This window comes from Camelus dromedarius, chromosome 12 (genome assembly GCF_036321535.1).
Source record: "Camelus dromedarius isolate mCamDro1 chromosome 12, mCamDro1.pat, whole genome shotgun sequence".
Taxonomy (NCBI): Eukaryota; Metazoa; Chordata; class Mammalia; order Artiodactyla; family Camelidae; genus Camelus; species Camelus dromedarius.
The window spans coordinates 59,890,367-59,906,009 of NC_087447.1; the positions used below are offsets into that span (position 1 = coordinate 59,890,367).

At 44.1% G+C, this 15,643-nt stretch overlaps 1 protein-coding gene and 1 long non-coding RNA gene across 5 annotated transcripts in view; one reads left to right on the top strand and one right to left on the bottom strand.

The window, feature by feature from the left end:
* The window catches only part of LOC105098005 (uncharacterized), a 230,439-nt gene that overhangs the window by 170,518 nt on the left and 44,278 nt on the right, over window positions 1–15,643 (top strand). The window lies entirely within an intron of this gene.
* The window catches only part of GRM5 (glutamate metabotropic receptor 5), a 384,531-nt gene that overhangs the window by 39,102 nt on the left and 329,786 nt on the right, over window positions 1–15,643 (bottom strand). The window lies entirely within an intron of this gene.

Sequence of the window (15,643 nt, forward strand, 5' to 3'; positions counted from 1 at the left end):
AAACTGACAACTTTGGAAATTGTCTTCATTTGAAGGAAGGGAATAAAAAGAAATCATAAAAAATAAATCATAACCGAGAAAAATGAAACCGTGTACTTAATCTGAATCTGTCTTAAGGAAACATACCCCATTCCTTGTAGCAATTTAGTTCAAGTCAGTGCTGTCTGCCTTCCCCAGACATCTAAGTCAAGAAATTGAAATGTCCTTCTCGTGTGTTCTTGCTTTGATGACCAAGCCTGACTGGCTTTGAGCCTTAACTGGATTAGAACTCAGTAGACTGTTCTGGACAGTGGCTTTAAGACTCACAGAGAGAGAAAGTAGCAAAGGGAGGTGGTTAACAAAAGAAAAGGGGGCAACGAAGAATCATTTAGCTTGTCAATGAAGCTAAACAGGAAGCCATCCAACCTAAATCAAGTTCCAGCGATGATGACACTTTGTCAAAGGTCTTTCTCAATTCTGGCTTTATGTTGATTCCTATAAACTCTTTACTACGCTTTCAAATAGAGTCTTAAATGTTAATACGTTCTGATACTGAGGGCCATGGGCTGCATGGATTACAATTCGACGTCCAGACCCTTTCCAGGTACCTGTCTTTGGGCAATTGGCTTTCCTGCACTGCCTCTCGATTCAGGCATTTATAAAATGATGCTACTAATGTTACCTACTTCATGGGATTGTCTTAAGGAGTTAATGAATGTCTACGAGGCACTGATAATAGGGCCTGCCACATTGTAAACGTTCAATAAAACTTAGCTATCACCGTCAACATCATCATTCCAATCATCCTTTTTCCACCTCCTACACGCACCCTCCTCTTCTCTAGTTTAAACCTTTGGCTGGAGTGCCTGCAAGCTTGATTTTAAATCCAGCAGCAGTGACTGACCCCATTCTCCCTGTCCTTTCTCGTCCCCCTCCCACCAGCAGACCCCAACTCTGTCTCACTTGCGTTGAACCCCAGGTATAAAATGCTAAGGATTCTGACTCATTAATTTTCACTAGAGTAACAGGCTACCTGCCCTTTCACCGCGACTTGTTCCTCTCCAAAAACGGTGTAATTAAGCCTGTGACAGGGCAGACTGGCTCCTCATTCAGAAGGTCAAACTTTCGAGAAAGCCTTAAATTTTAGTGTTTTAGGGCTAACGTTCTTAACTGCAACAACTGAGTTCAAACCCTGGGTTAGCCACTCACCACTTTGGGCGAGTGTCTTCGTCTCTCTAATTCTCATCAGTATAAAGGGCAGAACGAACCTTCCAAACAGGGTCGTTGGAAGAAATGAATTGGATTAAATAAATAGCACTCATGGGCGCTCGGTGCATCTTCAGTAAGTGAAAGAATCTTTTGATCCTAGTTGGTTTGACTCCTGAAGAACAAGCACGGAAACATGACTTATTGAATTTGAAAGGCATTTCTGGTGGCAAAAGTGAATGGCAAGGGGGTATTTAGGCAAAAGGGTCCTCGATGACGTAAGAATGATATGTATGTTATAAAAATCTAGCATCCATAGTCTAGGAAATAATGCTGCTTTCCCCCAGCTTTTATATGCCATACCATTTTTATCATTAAAAGAATAAAAGATTAAGGTATAGTCAGTTTATAATGTTGTGTCAATTCCTAGTGTGAGCCACACCGTTTTTATCGGTATGGAAATGTGACGTCAACAATGACAAGAAAATTGACAAGTTTGTGTGAGGATGCTTCTTCTTTGGTGCAGCTGGGAAATCAGCACATCTCCTGTTAGGCACTGCTTCTGCAAACGTTTGCCTCGGGCTGCGGGCATCAAGCTCTCTGTACAAGTTCACAGAGGCGTTTCTCTGTATCATCGCTACACAAGCTGAGAGCATCTGGAGCGAGAATGCTGGCTCCTCTCACTGGAGCTGCCCAGAGACCCCCTCCTGCCACCTTGTGGCGAGAGAGGGACCTAGTCCGCAGACTGCTGGGGGTTGGGGTGAGGGCTGTGGGGCAAGGCAAGGAGGAAAGAAGGGGAGCGCCTCTAAAGAGTTGACACATCGAGTCTCTTTCTAAGGATGGTTGGAGATGCCCTGAGGTTAAAGGCTGCTCCTTTCAGCCCACAGCTCTCTCTCCGTCTGGCACTATTCTCCCCGGAGAATCAGTCACAAAGCAGTGTCTGCACAGTGAATACAATTAAATGAAAGCTTCTGGAAACGTCCAAGGGGAAATTAGATAACGTGTGCTTTGATGCAGGGATTTGGAGTTTGAAGGTGAACAAGACAGGCAAGACATCCGAATTCTGCATCTGCTCAGCTCCCTGCGGCGGGCGCATTAGCATTCTGCTGACGTGTCTTTGCAAGTTCTTCACTGAAGTCCATTTGCTCAGTTTTTCTCAAGCATCATCAGATATTTCAAACATCCTTTAGATTCAAACAAGTCCTTAAGTCAGACTCCTGTTGAGAGTGGAGGTTGAAATCGATTTTTTTCTTCGATTTTCATTAGTTACCTATGGAAGGGGAGAAGTGTTGGCCGGTCCATTTGGGCTGGAACATTTGGTTCTTTTTTCGCTGTCCTGGTAGCCACTAGCTCTTTGCTGGGAGGAGAAAAGCCTCCGTTTGCCCTGGTCCACTCTTCCGCAATGTGCTGCACACTTGGCTGTACCCAGTGCCTGAAAAGTCCCTAAGAGAGGTGTCCGCAGGTCCCTCTGAACTCCAGTTCCCTCTCGTTTCCCTCAGAGGCAGCTCTTTCTCTCCCCGCAATGTCACGACGTGTCTGTCTGAGTCAGAACGCATTGTCTGGTCTGCCTGACTCTCTCCAGTGGGTCAAGGAGAGACCTGAGTTTCTGACCAGGACCCTGGTGGGATCCAGGGTGAAGTGGATGGAACGGATCATAGGGAGAAGTTGAAATGGAAGGTGGAGCATCGTGGGGGCCTTTCAGCCACTGAGGAGACACAGTCAGGCCTCAGACGAGCTCGGTCTTTTATCTGCTATGCTGCCACAGTGAAAATGTACTGAGCTCCTGCTCAGAGCCAATCTAGGGATGAATAAGAAAATGTTCCTGCCTCAGTCATCGCTGTTAGAGTGTGTGCGTGTGAGTGTGTGTGACACATATGACCAGAGGAAAGCTTTGTAGATTTCATGGAATGCACAGGAGTTTTGTGTGGAGAAGACCAACATCCCCACTCTCTCTGCCTGAGCCAAGATACCTTTCCGGGAGTGTTGTGGTCAGAATTTGAGCTCCAGATCTTACAGAGGGTGTATGTTTTCTGTTGCTCCTGAAATGAACGATCACAAACTTAGCGACTTCAGACAATGAAAATTTATTATTTGACAGTTCTAGAGATCAGCTGTCCAAAATGGCTTTCATTGGGCTAAAATATTGGTGTGAGCAGGGCCTCATTCCTTCTGGAAGCTCTAGGGGACAACCCATTTCCTTGCCCTTACTAGCTTCGAGAGGCTGCCTGTATCCCTTGACCTCTAGACCCTTCCTCTGCCTTCAGAGTCAGCAGAGCAGCATCTCCAGCTCTCTCTCTGACTCTGAGACCCCTGCCTTCTATAATAACCCTGTGATAACACTGGGCCCACCTGGATAATCCAGGGTAATCTCGTCTCAAGATCCTTAACATAAGCACATCCTCAAAGTCCCTTTGCCATGGAAGGTAACACATTCATGGGTTCCAGGGAAGGGGAAGTTACCACGTTTGGGAGTCATTATTCTGCCTACCACGGAGGATATCCGTGCTAATGCTGGACCACTCCTTTCCCTCCCTTGTTGTGCCATGCCATCTAAGACAGAAGGAAGTGTCTTAGATTGTTTGCTTTTGTTGTTAACGGCAGTATTACGACCACATAGCGAACTTCTAGGCAATTTGCATCCCAAGGTCTTTTCACCTCCCCAGTTAGTTAATCACAACCCCCCCCCCCCTTGTGGCACTGATGCAGCTGTGTGTTTGGACCTGCGTGGAGAGCAGTGGCACCTGATCTCCTGAATGGACCTTGGCTCCAGGGAGGCAGACTGCCTCTCAGCCAGAAGGGGAGTAGGTGGAAGAATATTCTAGAGTCGTCTCTGAGACTGCTGTAGAATTTACCAGATGAGCAGAATGTGAAAAGTAGGTTTGATAATCCAGCCAAGAGCAAGCCTCTTGTAATAGTACTGTCATTATCTGCTCCTTGGTGGGCAGGCCATGCTCTAGTTTAATGAGTCTGCAGAGCAGAAGTCCTAACGTGGGGCAAACGAGAAGGAGGAGCGATTACCCTCTTGATATATCCTCTTCAGAGCTTTATCAGTCATGCTGTTGTGGGAAAAGCATGGTGTTTAGACTCAGAGCATCTTGGGTTTGAATCCCACCTGTTTCTGTTAACAGCTGTGCAGTCTTGGACAAATCAGTTAATCTCTCTGCACTTCAGTGTTCTCAGTTTTAAAATGGAGAAGAATAATGTCTAATTCACATGGTTGTGGCAAGCTTAGAATACAGAAATCTGTGGTTCTCAAAGTGTGAAGGTCTGTGTCGGTTGCACATTCATCGATATGACTCCGTCTTATCTGGGAGCTTGTTAGACGTGGAAACTCTCTGGCACCAGTTCAGACTTACTGCATCAAAAGCCCTGGGGTTGGGGAGCTTCATTCCGTAGAACACTGATAGTTAATACGCATAGCATAGCACCTCACACGTGGCTGGGGCTTGCTTAACAAAGGCGGCCGTAATTATCCTTATCTTCCCTGGGAACCTCATTAGGTTTCCCGAGGTTTGTTTTTCGGTTAATGTTTGCTTTGCAAGAGCCAGGTCAGTGACAGATCTGTTTGTTTACCAAGTCATGGTTTGTCTTTTTCTCTCCAACTGAAAAAGCCACATGAATAACAACTCAGAGAAACCCGCGCTATTTGTGTGCAGTTCCGGCCGGGCCGTGTTAGCTCAGCAGAGAGTCAGTGTCCTCTGGCAGCTCCGCATATCCCCGGGTGTGGTTGTGAGCCTCAGAGCCGGGCTGGGCAGCGAGCTTGTGCACATGAGGGATGTTATGGCTATTTCCTTTTGTTGCTTTTTTTTTTTGGCTGAACATAAGTGAGCAATGTAAGCACACACTTGCCTCACCAGAGAGAGCTTCCTATCACGTTATGGGTAAAATTGATCACAGTGATTCGTCATTTCGTTTCTAAACGTTAGGTGAAATGGATCCATATTAACTGGGCTAAGTTAAAAAGTAAAATTTTTTTCATGAAGAAATAGAAACGCACTACCAGAGCCACAAGGGGAACGAGAAAAATGACTCACACCTACAAGTCACCTTTAAACTCTGAGGACGGCCTGACTTTTAAAATGGGACTTTCACAGAAACTTCTTTTTTTAATTGGAAAAAATTTTTTCCCATTTTTTTTTTAAATTGAAGTATGGTCAGTTTACAATGTTTTAGTTTCAGGTGTACAGCATAGTGACTCAGTCATATATATGAGTATGTATATATATATAATAAATATTGTTTTTCATATTCCTACTTAACAGCAACTTCTTAACCTATCCCCTAAGAATATGATGGAAATTTGGAGGGCATGGGCCCCCAGGGCACAGCAGTGATTTGCTAGTAAGTTCAGGCAGGATTTCCAAGGTCAAATATTCCTATTTCAGTAACTTTCCTGAAGGATGGTGCTCTGGCACCTCCTCGTATTCTGTCACCAGAGCTGTCCGTGGGGGAGACAGGAACGGAGATGACCCTGCGATTGGGGGTCACATCTCACGACCCTGGGCTGGGGGACACACTCCGTGTTGTGCTCACAATGACCCCGTGAGCCTGATGTGGAGAGTGATGTGCAGTATTGTCCTCCCCCACCAGAGGCTCTGAGGTCGAGTGCTCTGTCTGAGATCCCAGCTTGTAAGCGGCAGAGCCAGGACTGGAACCCATGTCTTTGTCAACAAGGCTCACTTCTCCACATGGTGTTACTTCTGCCACATGGGAACATAAGGGCCACTGACAGGCTGCCTTGTTCCCTGAAGTCACCTTGACTGGTCTTCTTGTGGACCAAAAAAAGTCACCTCTGGGGTCATTTCCCTGGGCGTAAACATCAGAATCAAAATGTGAATATTTTATGTGGCAGAAATACACTCACAGTGACCTTATTTATGAGCAAAACCAATAAATTAATGTGATACACAATTGAGAAAATGAATCCGTCAGAAAGGCAGTATTAGAATGAAAAAAAGCTAAGAAGACATATGGACCCGGATTTGAATCCCAAATTTACTGCTTATTAAACATGCACTGAATTAAAGTAGCTTAACCTCTATACGTCTCAGTTTTATTTTTTCTCATCTGTGGGTGGGGGTAACACCTTCTCTTATAAAATATCGTGTGAAGATCCAGTGAGATGATGTACCATGGTACCCAGCACAAGCACGGTCTCTGTAACAAAGCCGTCGCACAGTAAGTATTTACTCCATAAAGGAGGAGGCAAGTCACTAATGATCAGTGTTGTGAAAGCACAAACGATTCTGTCTGTCCTCTAGCAGGGAGGCAGGGCCAGGACACAGAAGTGTTGCTTGGGGATGGGTGGGGAGACATCAGGGTGCTGTTGGGAGGTGGTGCTGAGTGTGAGGAAATTAGACGTCTAAAGTGGGTGTGAAACAGAGCAGAGGCTGTTGGAAGGAAGCCGTCGAGAGAGCTGGGAAGCGGTCAGTAGACCGCTCCTCGGGCTAAGCCTCTTCCCCCATCAGCCTCCCCCCCCCCCCATTTCCTGTCCCCGCGGGGACACATTTTTACGCGCTCTGCACACACCGCTGGATCATGCCTCTGGGCTGTCGTTCAGATTCTTCCCCGGGACAGTGTATCCTGTGGTTTTCACCTGGCTGGCTTCATCTTCTGTCTTTCGGGATTCAACCCAGGTATCTCCTTTCCAGGAAGCCTTCCTGAAACCTCCAGACTGGACGAAGTGCCCTCTTTAGTGACCTCTGCTTCCCCTGTGCCTTCTCTCCTTTATCCTTCGCACACTACACAGATCAGCGGTTTGTGGATGGGCTGGTCTCCCTCACTACTCTGTGAGCTGCTCCTCAGGGCAGGGCTGTGTCATTCATTGTCATATTCCTAGAACTCAGCAATATACCTGGTGTAAAATGATTACTCTAAAAACACTGGTTGGAATCCAAAAAAAAAAAAAACAAAAAACCCACAAACTTATTTACACAACAGAAACAGACTCACAGACATAGAAAACAAACTCATGGTTACTAGAGGGGAAAGGAGGTGGGAAGGGATAAGTTGGGAGTTCGAGATTTGCAGATACTAACTGCTATATATAAAATAGATAAACAAAAAGTTTCTACTGTAAAGCACAGGGAACTATATTCAATATCTTGTAGTAACCTATGATGAAAAAGAATATGAAAACAAAACTATGTACGTATGACTCAAACAGTATGCTGTACACCAGAAATTGATACAACGTTGTAAACTGACTAGACTTCAACTAAAAAATAAAAACACAAATTAAAAAAAACAAAAACAAAAACAAAATAAATAAAAACACTGATTGGAATTTTGCTGGACTGGACCGCGATGGGAAACATCAGGATTCCTTGCCTATTTCATGACAGTTTTATCTGAGATTAGACATACTAAAAAAAAAAAAAAAAAAAAAAAAGGAGAAGAAGAATTATACAGGAATGTAGTGTAGTTCCTCATAATTCCTATTTATATTGAAACACTATTGATAAGTATAAGTATTGTAAAGAGTAAAAATGGGTCAGTCAGGTTTTTTTTCTCACTAAGAAAATCTATATAAATATTTAAAAATCACCACTAAATAGAAAAGATTTCAGGCAGCCCTTAAAGTTCAAATTTTATCTCAGTGGCTTCTGTGTAAATTATTCATACAGAAAAAAAGCCAATCAAATCAGGCTTAGCCGAAGGTATGTTGGTGTCAAGAAAGTGCAAGGCAGATCCAGGAAGCGGTTTTCAGGGAAAGTCCTTGGGGAAGGGTCGTCCTCCACACCCATCTCGCTCAGGTCTCGGCTCAGGCCACAGCGTGTTAAGAGCCGGAATGGGGAGCATCTGTTTAATGTTCAGCTGCATGGGCTCTGAAACCAGCCTGCCTCTGTTCTAATCCCACCTCTTCTACTTCCTCTGTATGGGCTTGAGCTAGTAAATTCGCCTCTGCTTGCCTCAGTTTCCTCATCCGTAAAATGAGGCTTGTTTTAAGGATTAAAAGAGTTCATACCTATAAGGGGTTTATAGCAGTTCCCGGCCCACAGCAATAAATCTAATTCTTCACTATCTCTAGTCCTTCTGTGTTCATTGTCAAATGCCAGTATAGCCCAAACATCATTATTTGTATATCTGTCCATCCATCATTTAACAAACAATTTTGAGCACCAGCTATGTGTCTGGAACTGTGTTGGGTGCCAGTGGCACAGAAAATGAATAAGAGATGGCCCCTGTGCTTAGTAAATTCAGGGTATAATGTGTGTGTGTGAGTGTGTGCGCATGCGTGTGTAAGGGGGGTCTTAAGAAGGTAATAGAAGGTAATTGTAGAAAAGATGATAAATGCTCTATAGAGAGAAGCCCATGACTCATTTGGACCATAAAGAGGCAGCCCCAGATGGTCAGGACAGCTTTCCCATCGAGGTGATACTGGAGATGAGTGTGAGCTGGCTAAGTGCGAGCTGAAGGTGAGTGGGGCAGTATTCTTTATGCCAAAGAAGCCACCTTGATAGGGACCTGAGAGCAAGGAAATGGTGAGTAGGGGGGCATGGGAAGTCAAGCAGGGAGAGCCTAGATGCAGGGCTGGCTGGGGAAGAAGGAGCCATAACACCAGGGGCCTTTCCTGCCAGATGAAGAGTGTTTGGCTCTACCCTATCCCAGTCCGGGGAGGAGCCCTGAAGACGTCTAAGCAGAGATGAAAATGTTTTAATCGATTCTATCCTTTGAGTTGGTTTCTTTGAAATTAGTTTCTAATTCCTGACATGTAGAATTTACTGTTTCTCCCTGGGGGGCCCCTCTGTTCCCCCGTGGACTCCTATCACGGTCCTGTATCCCTTTATGGGATTTACCTGTTTTTCATTCTGTCTCAGGAGACTGAAAGCACCTCAAAGACTGCTTTTTAAATTGATCTCGGTATCCCTGTATCAGTGCTGGGCCCAGAGCAGGCCCGTAGTAGAGGTTTGATTGAAAAAAGAAACGGTTGCTTTTAGGAAAATGTATTTCTTTTTGTATTTTTAAAGCAAAACAGGGTCAGATAAAATCTGGGCAATTAAGTCAGTGAAGTGAGCGGTCTTTCTCCGGTGATGGCAGTGTGAGCCCAGGAGCTGCTGGCCGAGAAATTCATAGTCCAGCCGTCACTGAGCACTGCTGTGTGTCAAGCACTCTGCTTGGCGTTGAGGAAGATGTAAATACTTTGAAGGCCTCATTAGATGGTTGTGAAACTACTGCACGTATATATATATATATATATACAGTATATATGTGTGTGTGTGTATATATATGTATACACACAAAACAACCTCCGTATCCCCGGGGCCCGGCACAGGGCCTGACAATGCTCAGGTGTCGGTCAGTATTTGTGAATAAGCAATAACTCAGCAGGTATGAGGAGTGTGTGCTAAATGTTCTAAGAGTCCAGTTGAGGGAAAGTCTGTGAGATAGTTTAATCTCGTAGGGCTTCACGGAGGAACCTGGGCCTTGGAAGATACAAAAAAAGATCTGGAGAGAGAGAAGGAAGAGGCCGAGGACCTTAGAGACGGAGACACAGCATAGACATCCCTTCATAAAGACTCGTCATGGTTTAATGAAATCTAAGCCATTGCAAATCATCAAGGCGCTGATCATCGTTTTGGGGTCTGTTGGAACTCACACAAGACAGCCAGTTTCCCAGGCAAATTCTACTCTGGGCAGCGGATGGGAAAGGGTTAGCAGTTGCTTTAGCAAGTAGCCTGTGGGCCTTCACAACACTGTTAATTAAAGCAGCGTTAACTAGTTAGTTAAAACAAAGGTAGCAAATGATAGTTTCTAAAATTAAGGTGGAGGTAATGCTAATGATTCTGCCACCTGACTAGAATCCCTGGGGAGGGTTTTACCTTCTGAGAAAATTTATAATTCAGAGCTAGAGGCCTCTGTCATTAATTTAGCCACGAAAGGCCCACGGCTTCTCAGAACCTCGGCCCCGTGACCCTGGAAATTCTGAATGCTGTAGAGCCAGAACTTTAGACTCATCACAGTCAGCGCTTTATTTAGGTCAGAACTGGTTTTGCGTTCGTTTGTCAATTTGCAGCTGAAGGGAAGGCCTTAAACGGAAGCCTGGCATTATCTGCTTGACAACGATTTGATGGTGCACCATGTCGTGCTGGAAAATTAATGTCTAGAGCCCAAATGTTAATCACAGGGACCTCTGTACATTGATGGCATAAATAGTACGTTTCTACATAAAAAAAAATCTATAGTGACTCACTCCCTTTTAAATAAAATCTCCCTTTGCTATTTCAGTGGATTGAATGACTGACTCCGGGCACTTCTCTTTTTTGTGTTCTAGGGTGAACCTGTTCAACTTCTCAGAAAACTGCTAGGTTCACCCTAGCAGGGAATTAGCTCTGTTCTTCCCTCAGGTGCTCAGAGAGCAAGAGTGGTTCTCTGCACGGTCGGAGGGGGAACTGACGCTTTCTAGCCCCTTCCTTACTGAAGATGTGAACCATTCTTCAGGCCCCAGGAAAACACGTCTTCTCTTCTGGCCATGACGATGTTTTCCAAAGTGAGTCTCCTTTGTAGTACCAGTTCTCCAGAATGCTGAGAGAGTTACTTGAGAAAGTAGTCTTGTGTTTAATAAGCTTGGGAAAAGATGGAAAAGAAGTAACAAGTGCATGACTGGTTTGTGCACTGCAAGACTTCTCCGTGCCTACGTCCGATAAAAGAATAGAGGAGTCAGAGTTTTTTCAAGCCCGTTTGACCAGAAACCTTTTTTTTTTTTCCCAAGAAGAAATTTGTGAGACTAGCTTTCCCAAGAATACATTCTGGGAAATGCTCAGCTCTGATGCCCAAAAGCTAAGGCTTGAGTTAAAAACTGCTTATAACTTACTGGTCATGAGACTACAGGCAGGTGTTCTAACCATGCTGGACTTCAAACACCTCATCTGAAAAATGGGAGTGATCATGGCTTCCACTTCCAATATTCTGTGACCCCTAGATAATTCTACTAGTATTACCACTACCACTATGAGGTCCTGCCACTTTCCATGATGGACGCTATTCACTGGTATATCCAACAAGCACTTGGCACCCACTTCTCCCTTTCTGTTTCAATTATAGAAAATGCAAAAGCCAGGTTACAAACTGGAAGTAGACTCACCGACATAGAAATGAAAGCTACGGTTACCAAAGGGGAGAGAGGTAAATTAGGAGTTTGGGATCAACATATAGACACTACCGTATATAAAATAAACAAGCAACATGGACCTACTGTATTGCACCAGAAACTATATTCAATATCTTGTAATAACATATAATGGAAAAGATTCTGAAAACAAATATATACGTAGATGTATAACTGAACCACTTTGCTGTACACCTGAAACTAACACAACATTGTAAATCAACCATACTTCAAAAAAAGTTAATCAGAAAAAAGCTAAGTGCATGCTTTCCTATATTCTCTCGCAGCAAGGGGTTGCTATTTGAGACAGTTTTGGCCAATACGACATTAGGCAATTCTTAGGGAACTCTGAGAAGACTATTGTTTTCCTGAATAAAGGGGTGCAATGCATGGAGCTCATGTGCATCCATCCCAGCTGAAGGCTTAGAGATTAGCAGGGGCGCTGGCTCCGGCATCGCTGAGCCCTGGAGGACCGCCGGGAGCAGTCTATCCGCATACTTCTTGTAACATAAGGAAAATGAAACGCAAGGAGGTCATACAAGTCTCTGAAAATCAAGTTTACCCGCAGTTGAACACATTTCTAAAAGATTTAGCTACCATTTTTTGAGTGCTTTCTGTGTGCTGATAGAAAGCATTTAACACGTTTCAATTCATTTACTCCTCCCTACAGGAATTATTACCTACCGTTCTCCAGGTGAGGGAGCAGACTGAAGTACCTTGTTCAAATTCACACAGAGGGTGTGCTAACTTTTGGAAGTATAGTCATTATAACCTTGGAAGTTATTATCATGTTTTTCACTCTGAAGTAGGCAACTAGCATCCTCTTTAAAATGGAGCACTTGCTGTCCGCCAGGAGACGTGGAAGGGACATGTACTGGCCTTTTCAGAAGCAGGGCCCAGACCCAGTCTGGATTTACAGCACCTGCTTCTCACATGCTGGATGCACGGGGGCAGAAGCAGGCGAGGCCCAGCACGGCAGCTGCTTCTCCCAAAGACCTGCACCCAGAGATGTAAGTTGCCTGTTTAAGCCCACCTGAGATCTCAGTGGAGGGGCTCGTTGGCATATTACAGAATTCAAGCCTGAGGAGCACAACCAATGAAGGTAATTTAGAAAAAAAATGAGAATGTTGGGAGCACCCAGGTTCACTTGTTCCCCATTAATTCAGTGTGACAGGTAATGTGATAGGCACTGGCCTTTATAAAGATATAAACTAAAAGGAGAGGGAGGAGGGTGTAGCTCAGTGGTAAAGTGCGTGCTTAGCATGTACAAGGTCCTGGGTTCAAGCCCCAGTACCTTTGTTAAAAAAATTAATAAGTAAACCTAAATCACACCCCCCAACAAAATTAAACAATAACAAAAAAACCTAAAAACCAAGATAAATCCACACATAGGCAGTTATATCCTACGGTGTTCTGAACATCTTGATTTTGGATCACAGAGATGGAGTATTCAGTCTCATGGGAGGTAGAGAGGAAAGGAATTTTAGTTTGGGTTTAATTTACTTCTTAGAATTATATCTTCAAAGCAGGGAACAGCTATAGGATGTATGTGATACCAGGGTGTTACAGCTTTCTCTGGCCTTTCTTCTTCTCCAAATCAAAAGCAGGTTCCAGCCTGTATACCCTAGCTGTTGGCAAAAAGAAATCTCTATATGATCAGGGTATAGCCCGTCGTCCCAGCTATAATCACATAGGTAGACCAGTATTTGTCAAGGCTGCATACAGAAAAGCCAACAATTGCCCAAGGTCCTTCAGTACCCTCTCTGATATTCTGATATCCCAAATGTATGACTGCAAAACCCAATCATTAAGAACTACGTGACCCTATAGGGAAAGCGAATTCAAATAGTGCCCTAAACATTGAGAATTCCTGTTTTCTATTGGCATTATCAGTGAATTTTGTCGCTTACGTTGTCTCTCTATTTACTAAAGTAGAAATGAAATAGTTGAAAATAGTAATCTAATGTTACTAGAGGAACGTTAGAAATAGAGCAAAACATGAGATCAATGGATGGGATGAGTGATTGGATTCTTGAGCAGCAACTGACGACCACAGGAATGCAGGAGCAATGAGGATCACTCAGCTTAATCTCATGAGTTAGCAGAACCACTAGGGGGCAGTAGCGCACACACTTGAAGACAAGCAAAAAATAGGTACCACATTTCTACCTCCCCCAATCCATTCATTCAACAAGCTTCTTAGTGCTTCCGGGCCCTGGAGGCACAGTGATGAACAAGGTAGACGAGGCCTCCACTCCCAAGCTGACTCTGCTTAAACTGGGACAAGGGATGTGCTCTCCAGTTCAGCAAGGAGCTACAGAATGTCAAAATGGAGAAGCTCTGGAAATCCAGGCTGTGTAATCAATGTATCTATAGGTCTGTCCTGCCTTTTATGAGGCTCTCTTTGTTACTAAGATCATCCTCGTTGCATACCTGGCACAGAGACTTTCAGGTGTGGAAAAAGACTGACAGTTTTTGACTGACTTAATAATAATAGCAAACACTTAAGAACTGTGGTATACACTTACATGAATTTACTCATTTAGTCTTACAACTACTGTATACAGTATGCTTCATTATCTCCATTCATCAGAGGAGGACACAGAGGCGGAGAGAGGTTAAGGGACCAGCCTATGGTCACATGGTTGGTGACTGATGGCGCCACTATACAATCCCAGTGCTGCCTGGCCCTGTGCCTTGCTACCTCCAATAAAGTATCTACGCTGTGCGTGGCCTTTACACACACTATTTCCCTCAGTCTTTACAATCCTATGAGGTAGGTGGTATGATTTCAATTTGGCAGATGAAGAAATCAAAGCTCAGAGAAGAAACGGCAGTGCCAGTGTTCAAACTCAGGACCACCTGGGTACAAGGCCAGGTGGTTCTTCTCCATCGCTCCATGCTGTCTTTCTAAGGAGCCTGCCCTGCTGAGTTTCGGGGGTGCTTGGGCAGACGCTCACAATTTCATCCCTCCAGCAACCTGCTTGTTTTCTCTACCAAGATGCCTAGAAGATTTTACTTGAAGAAAGAATGTAAAGAAAGGCTGATAAAAGAAAAGTTTGAAAAAATGAATTTCCTGAGACAAAATAAAAGGCTGATCTTGCAGAAGTTTCAGAAAAAGGATGTTTTACAGAGGATTCAGGAAGGCAGATGGAAGATATGCCGACAGGTTAGATATATGGAAGGTCTTCTGTGAATAGACCATGGCGTTGCCAGGATTTATTGAAGTAGAAGAGGTTATTTTCCCCAAGGTTTATAATTCAGTTGAATACCTTACACAGTATCCATGGAAAGAGATGAGAGGCATATAGGAATCAGAAAAGAATGGAAAGAGGCAAGGATACAAGTTAATCATGCAAGTGAATCGGGTCATAAGGATAAACCCTCAGCATCCTGTGAGTCCTTTTCAGTCCTCAGCAGACACAGTATCTTTACCATCATCATAATTCAGGCTTTGAAGAATTAGGGTTGAATGGAAAGTAGGATTTTTCATGCAGACTGAATGATGGTATAAGAGAATTGTTCAAGGACTAGTATTTAGCTATTTATCTTCCACTTGAAAAATGTTTATCTTCCATTTCTTTATCTAGGTTTTTGGAATATTCTCAAATCTCTGTAGAGTTGGCAGATGGATGTTCTGACTAGCTCTTTTGACGTGTATTCTTCAATATTATTCCCAGTAACAGTCTATGTAGATTTTTTTTTTTAATATCTCCAAATTTGTTCTCAAGCCACTGGTAAGATGATCTCATTATGAAGTGCCTCAGGGGGCATTTATCACGTAACAAAGTCCCCCACATGGGGGGAAATCATTGGCTATTTTCAGATGGCAACTGGCCAATAACTGCTACCTGGGATACTGACCTGGGTGGACAGGGTGGGACTCTGGGCAACAGAGAAAGTGGGAAGCGGGCTGGTTGATTAGGAAGATTATCTGCAAAGCCACTTTGCTGTTTTGCCCCTTTCAGCTACTTAGACGTTTCACAGAGACTTCAAGCTGCCCATTAAGAATGAAAATGTAAATTCTACATTCTTGTGCCTCTCTGGGATGGGCAGTCAAGGGTTCTTCTGGGCTTGAGAAAGGTTCAGGCACACGTAAGGGCAGTCAGACCTGCAAGGCTCTTGGCATTCTGCCTTCAGCATACTCTTTGTTAACACTGATCTTCTCTGCTCTGTTCTGGTGAACTTGAATTCAGCTCACAGAGTATCTCTGTCCCCTCAGGACCCGAAGGTCCTTGCCTTGCGTCAATGACTTAGCTGTGCCCTCCCTGCCCTTCTGACCTCACTTCCCTTTTGTTGTAAGTCTTTGTTTTTTTCCACCTTTATCTCAACGGCTACGTTGCTAGCCTT